This window comes from Ursus americanus, chromosome 23 (assembly GCF_024610735.1).
Source record: "Ursus americanus isolate L20-20 chromosome 23, mUrsAme1.1.p, whole genome shotgun sequence".
In the NCBI taxonomy this organism is placed as follows: domain Eukaryota; kingdom Metazoa; phylum Chordata; class Mammalia; order Carnivora; family Ursidae; genus Ursus; species Ursus americanus.
The window spans coordinates 10143180-10150502 of NC_142149.1; the positions used below are offsets into that span (position 1 = coordinate 10143180).

At 39.6% G+C, this 7323-nt stretch overlaps 1 protein-coding gene across 10 annotated transcripts in view; it reads right to left on the reverse strand.

The window, feature by feature from the left end:
* The window catches only part of KCNJ16 (potassium inwardly rectifying channel subfamily J member 16), a 52626-nt gene extending 45503 nt beyond the window's left edge, over positions 1-7123 (reverse strand). For 5 of the 10 annotated variants that reach the window (XM_087854171.1, XM_045813874.2, XM_045813876.2 and 2 more), the window contains exons 1-2: positions 6971-7123; positions 6335-6430 (exon numbers count right to left, since the gene is read on the reverse strand). The gene's annotated coding sequence lies outside the window, so the exon portion shown is untranslated. Of the gene's footprint in view, positions 1-6301; positions 6431-6970 lie in introns of all 10 variants that reach the window. The other 5 variants (XM_045813884.2, XM_045813881.2, XM_087854174.1 and 2 more) reach the window with 4 other exon arrangements.
* Between the last annotated feature and the right edge of the window lie 200 nt (positions 7124-7323).

Here is a 7323-nt window from a genome sequence, read left to right on the forward strand (position 1 = left end):
CCAAATGATCACATTTTCAGGCGTATCTATGTTGTGGAATTAAAAATGTAATAGCTACTAAAGTATGGTTCTTAGGTTCTTTTATGGAAACTGAAGCTTCAAACTTATAATATCTGTATGACAAATACAATCAGAGGGAAAATGCCCTGTGTCACTGTGATGGTTAATTTTCTGTTTCAGCGTGGCTAGGCTCTGATGTCCAGGTGTTTGGCCAATCATCATTCTGGATGTTTTCGGGAAGATATTTGTTAGATGTGATTAACACTTACAATGTGTCCACTTTCAGCAAAGCAGATGATCATCCAAAATGTGTGTGGCCGGTGTCCAAGCAGTTGAAAGTATTAAGAGCAAATTTGAAGTTTCCCAAAGGAGAAGCAATTCTACCTCAAGATTGCAACATAAAAAACTCTGCCTAAGTTTCCTGCCTGCCAGTCTAACTAACAAATTTTGGACTTAAGACTATGATTTCGGGGTGCCTGGGTGGTCGGTTAAGTGTCTGACTTTTGATTTCAGCTCAGGTCATGATCTCAGGGTCCTGGGATCCAGCCCCGTGTAGGGCTCTGCACTCAACAGGGAGTCTGCTTGAGGATTCTGGCTCTCCCTCTCCTTCTGCCCCTCCCCCATTTGTGTTTTCTGTCTCTTTCTAAAAATAAATAAATTTAAAAAAAAAAGGACTGCAATATCAACTCTTACCTTAATTTCTAAACTGCCACCTGACCTATAGATTTCAGACTTGCCTTCCCGGACCATCACATGACTGATTCTTTAGAGTAAATCTTTTTCTGTCTCTCCTTCTCTATATAACCTATCGGTTCTGGTTCTCTGGAGAACCCTGACTAATACAGTCACCAAATGAAGGGAAAGAAGATGAGAAATGTAAGGCAACGAAAAATCTTGCAAAAGAGTTCATAGTAAAAACAGTATCTCAGGGGAGCCTGGGTGGCTCAATCAGTTGAGAGTCTGACTCTTGGTTTTGGCTCAGGTTGTGATCTCAGTGGGATTGAGCCCCAGGTTGGGCTCTGCTTGAGAATTCTCTCCCTCTGACCCTCCATCCCCCCTCCCCCAAACACAGGAGTGTGCTCTCTCTCTTTCAAATAATTTAATCTTAAACACACACACACACACACACACACACACACACACACAGAGTATCTCAATATTTAAACATTCTGATTTCTAAAAGGGCACCCTGAACAACACCCACATGCCCCAAAGAAGGTTATCCCCCCTAGTGCTTTCCTGAAGAAAGTTCAGTGGGTTGGTGTGCTAATCCTATCTTACTTTATCATGGTCCTTGGCCACTGAATTGCCCTTAATTATGTACAGACCTTTTTTTTCTTCCAGACTGAGGGCAGGGACCAAGTTTTTGCTATCTTTGTATCCAGTTTGAATAAAAGATTATTGATTGCATGGGAACATGGTTCTACTTTAAAATGGAATATAATGAAAAATTAAAATTCACCATAATAAAAAATGATTTTGGTCATGTTTCCTCGAACATACTCTTTTCTTAAAAGAAAAGAAAGAAAAGAAAAGAAAAGAAAAGAAAAGAAAAGAAAAGAAAAGAAAAGAAAAGAAAAGAAAAGAAAAGAAAAGAAAAGAAAAGAAAAAAAGAAAAGATAGCTGAATGTTTGCTTTTAAGTTAAAAGAACAGACGAGATCGGGCACGTTCAGGGTGGTATGGTTGTAGACAAATCTTATGGAATATAATCTGAAGCCATGTAACCATTTGAAGTCTTTACAACTATATTCATGTAAATAAAATAAAATTAGTATTTAACGTGAAAATCACATTTATTTGGAATTGTCAAGTAAATCTACTTTGGGGCTGTTTCTTATTCAGATTGTCTTTTCCCAAATTTCCTTTCTGTGGACAGTTTCAGGTCTACTTTTGAGAGAAAGTGACTGTGGAGCCAAGGTAGCTGGAATAAGTTTTTTATAATAGTGAAAAGCCCTTTAGAATGCTATGTACATTTTGCTTCTGAATTCTGGGTTTCAGAGTGGAAAACCCTGGAGGAAAATAGTTGACCCCATCTTTTTCATGCAAGAGCAGCTATAAAAAAATAGTCATTCACTCCTTACATTTTAATAACCACAAAGTCCAGGGTACATACGGCCTAAAGGATGATGATGAGATTTCTCCTCCAAGTCCTCTGAGGCTAGCCAGCTGAGAAAGCAGGATGCAACTGTCTCTACATCGGAATCCTTCAATGCGCTGCATTTCAGAGTGTAGACAAGACATTTCTTCCCCCTGAAGCTGAGCTCTCAGGCCTAGCAGCCTTAACCAAAAGCAACCTATCTGGGTTTATTTCAATGCTAATAGATGCTATGGACTAAATGTTTGTGTCCTCCCAAAATTCATACATCGAATCCTAATCCCTAATAGGATGGTATTAGGAGGCGGGACTTTGAGGGAGGTGATCAGGTCATAAGGGTGAAGAATCCCTCATGAATGGGATTAGTGCCCTTATACAAGAGACCCCAGAGAGCTCTCTTGCTTTTTCTGCCATGTTAGGGTCCAGTGAGAAGATGGTCCTCTGTGAACCAGAAAATGGGTCTCACCAAACACTAAATATACTTGATGTTGAACTTCCAGCCTCCAGGACTGTAAGAAATAAGTGTTTGTTGTTTAAGCCACCCAATCTGTAGTATTTTAGATACAGAAGCCTTAGTGGACTAAGACAAAATGCATCCCAGAAGGACTGTTTGTTTAGAGTCCTTATTCCCATGGTTTCCAACCAAAGGACCATTTGAAGATGCTAAGACTGATGGATGACCTGCTGGTCATTATTTGCTAAAAGCTTAGAGAAGAGCACATCTTCGCCAGGGGAGAGGCATTTGGAGAAAGCCTTCTAGAAAGCCTTCTAATACTGTTTACTGCCCAAGAAAACTAGTTTTGCTTTGTAGTCCCTTGTCTGGTGGCAACAGCTGGCATGGACCAAGGAAGGCCTGGTTTCTATGGTGATGAGATTCATGTGCTCCTTACAAGTCTCGTTTGGTGAGCAGGTGATTGACCTCAGCATAACTGATACTAAGATGCCTTTCTATTATTCCATTGGTCAAACTAGAGGAGCCATGTCTTTATTTACCCTCATCCCCACTTCTGTATTTTCTTCATCCACATCACCTACCCACCCTCTACAATGCTCTTTCTCACTGTCTTTCTACCTATTCAAATTGATACCTCCCCGTGGTCCTTTATAACTTCTCAAAAAACCATCTCTGACACATTTCTCTTGCAGAATTCTCTCCATTCTGGAAAAAAAATCTGGCACATCCACATGACCTCATCTACAACTACTCTTCCCATTGCAACTTTGTTTCAGCCACATGGACCCCCTTGCCATCTCTCAAACATGCCAGGCACTCTCAGAGCCTTGCACTAGCTGTTCCATCTACCTGAACACTGCTTCTCCAATGTATCCATATTGCTCACTTCATTACCACCTCCAGGTCTTCAATCAAATATCACCTACTATGGGAAGCTCCCTTTGACAATCCTATTTCAAAATGTAGAGCTGTGATAGGCAGCTATGAAGATGGCTCTCTAAGATCCCTGTTTCTTGGTGTTCATGTTCTTGTGAAATCCCCTCCCCTTGAGTGTCGGCTGGAATAAGTGACTCACTTCTAATGAATAGAATTTGGCCAAACTGAGGGGACATCACTTTCAGGATTAGGTTTGAAAAAGACTCTGTCTCTGTCTTGTTTACTTGCTGCTTGCTCTAATGGAAACCAGCTGCCATGTTTTGAGATATTTTATGGAGAGGCCCACATGGCAAGGAACTGAGGAAGGACTCTTGCCAACAACTAGTGGAGTACTGAGGCCCCCCCATCCAACTGCCCCAAAGGAACCAATCCTGCCAAGTACCATGTGATTGAGCTTGGAAGAGAATCCTCCCCCATGCAAGGCTTGAGATGGTTAGTCCCAGTGGACACTTTGACTGTAGCATGTGATCCAGTGGACCCAGATCAGCCTGGATTCCTGACCCAGGAAACTGGAGATGACAAATGATGGTTGCTCTGAGACACAGTTTTGGGGAAATTTGTTACACAGCAATGGATAACGAATACAATACTCTCACTCTTCCAGCCCCCATCCCCAGTAATTCCTTCCTCCATCATGTTTTCCTCTGTACTGCTTATCACCACTAACATGCTTTTAATTTTACTTCTTGATATATTCCCCCAACATCAACTATAAAATGTAAGATTCATAGAGGCAGGAATTTTTGTCTTTTTCTTTTCATCAATATGTCCTTTTCATCAATATATGTCTAACCAATGCCTGGCACAGAGCAGTCAGTCAATAAATATTTGTTGAGTACATGATATATTATGCATTGACAAATTACTTTTCCTCCTTCACTAGTCTTAAATTCCCAAAGAAAGTGGTTTCACCCATTAAACAATTTCCCAAGCAAACCATGGGCTTTAGAACATTTTGTCACTTAATAAATATTTGCTGAGAGAATCAATCAATGAATAAATCAGAGAAAAATGTCTCTTGTTAAGTGCAGTACCAGTTAAATTAGGGAAACGACAGGATGACCCATTATCTCTATGTCAGTGTTTTATAGGGGTTAAGGAGCTGAGCCTATGATGGTAAAAACAAAACAAATTTAAAAAAGAAAAGAAAAAAGAGAGAGAGAGAAAGAATTCTGGAGTTAGCTTTTCCACAAACAAAATGTAGGTCATTGTCTTCCTAAGAAAATTAACTTATTTCTTTCCCATTATCCAAAAAATCTATTAGTGGAAAAAAAAATAGAATTTTCTCCATGCTGGAAGAACTGCTTTTACCAATGCGACGTAAGTAATTGCGTATACCTGGAAAAGAAGAGCAGTGCTAGCCATTACTCTGTAAACAGAATCAAGGCAGATTCTTGAGGGCTAAGGCTTCAGTCATGTTGAGCTACAGAGCTATGATGATAGGCTCCCAGATATGTTAAAAACAATATCCATGGACAAGACATCACTCACAGGTTCATAGGAAGAGGGTATTGGTGACCTACATGTTCTCTGCCATATCCATGCACAAGGACTACACATGAGAGATCTTTTGGGGGCATTTCCTCTTTGCCCTTTATATCAAGCCTGTTAACTCTCAATATTCATCAGATCAGAAAAGGGATGGTATTGTGTAGTAATGGGAAGCACGCACATTTTATTCCTAAAGTTAGGTTCGAGGCTACTGTTCCTAGAACAAGGAGGTAACATAGGATACTTGAGGATAAATTCAAATGGGAGAAAAGCTGGACAGTTTGTTCAGATAATGGGTTTTATAAATTTGAAAAAAGGGTTTATCTAAATATATGAGTTGTTTTGGTACCAAATATTTGCTCTAAATATCCTTTATGTGTCTATCATCTTCCCTAAAACTATGTTTTTTACCAATTCTTAATTTTCAACTGATATCCAAGCCCTCACTTGAACTCACCACTAATATATATAAAATGGAAGAAACATAGTTTTCCAATATCCTTGAAAACTCTTGCTCTCTTGCAAGTCAAAATATACTTATTTAGGAAAATGATTTCAAATAGCATCCTACTCAAGTCTTTTTTTCCAATGTCAAATGTGGTCACGATCCTGTTTTGAGTGAGACTAATGTCTTGGATTTACCACAACTCTCATGTTCTAAAAATAATCGTAAGCAGGAGTTACATCTACCAGTTACCTCCAGTTCCTCACTGTGTCTTCCTCCTTCTCTGTCTTTGTCTCTGTCTCTCTCTCTCTCTCTCCCTCTGCTAATTTGAATGGACGTGAACTCTGGACCCTGTTCACTTAAACTTCTTTTTAGCTTCATTTCAAGAACTCCTTAAATGGCATTCTACAAAACAGCTGTAGTTTAGGCCCTTCATGTCACTTTACTGGTTAAGATCTGACACAGAGGACAGCTGGCCTACGGTTTCCAAAGTAAAGTGGCAAAGATACTTTGATCTAGTCTTTCTTCCCAAGGCTCTGACTCGCCTAGCTGTAACATTAATGCTCAGCAGAAATATTCCATCCAGGTCTAGTTTCCTACGGACCTTTCAGTTCATATGCTCATCTAAGAGCTTAATGCACCTGATCAAAATCCACCTGGTTGGTAGAAAAGTTCTTGTTTCCACCTGTACCTACTGCCAAGAGACAATCCAATTATATACAATAGAGAATTCATAGTTTCCAGAGGGCAAAGATCAACATGTCCACATTTGTCTCAATAAACACCCAAGAACAAAATTTCTAAGATTTCAATGCACGAGGGGAAAAAAAGCTTTAGAGAAATTAAAGTCAACACAACAGAATGAAATTCTCTACTTGCAATTTATGTTAAAATAAGTCTAGAACTGGACACCTGGCTGGTTCAGTCGGTAGAGCATGCCACTCTTGATCTTAGAGCTGTGAGTTCAAGAGGCAGCTTACTTGAAAACAAATGGCCTCACACAGGCAACTGGAAAAAAGAGGAGGATTTTAAAATAAGTCTATAACCATGGATGTTTTTATTTCCTCTCATATCATTATTTACAATTCTCGGAAAAAAAATTAACCTATTTTTCCTGAAGTTTTTTGAGGGGGTGTGGAAAAGCATACTTCAATGCTTGAAGCGATATATCCATAAATGCCTATACACTTACGCAGGATGCAATAATTTGCTTTCCAAAGAAAGTATAGAATACCCCGTCTGGTATTGAATATGGAATCCAATAAAGTCACTTTTAGATATCTACATATATAGTGTCATGTAAAAGCTGTTTAATGAACTCTGTAAAGACCAATTGGAGAATACTTTTGACCAAAGTTTCAAAAGAACTCAAGGAATATGAAAGCACTTGCATAGGAAATTAAATTATCTTAATTGCCTTTAACTCAACATTGACATTGACATTGCTGAGCACAGAACACTGCTGCCCCTTAAACAGAGGCCAGCATGAACAAAGAAAGCACAGGCTGAATGACTTTGTATAATAACAAAAAAAAGAGCAATGCTTACCTTTATTCACTCTCCCTGCAGAGGATCTATGAGCTGGGTGCTCCCAGCTGAGCAATGGTAAAAGTGTTCTTTAGTTAATAATAAAGGGAAGAAAGACTCCAGACACCAAGAACCTGAGTTAACCATTGACACAGGTTTGTTCCTACAGTTCCACCTGAGAATCTACATAGGGAGCCCTTGGCATCTTATGAAGCAGGCGATAGCCGGTCAGCTGAGACAGAGGTTACCTCACCGCCTCTGGAGGAGGTACAGCGTGAAGGGCGTTCAAGCATACCCTGACTAAGTTTTCACCAGGTCAGGGATATAAAGAAGGAAGATTTCCTGGGCCAGAAATATATTCAACAAATATTGAT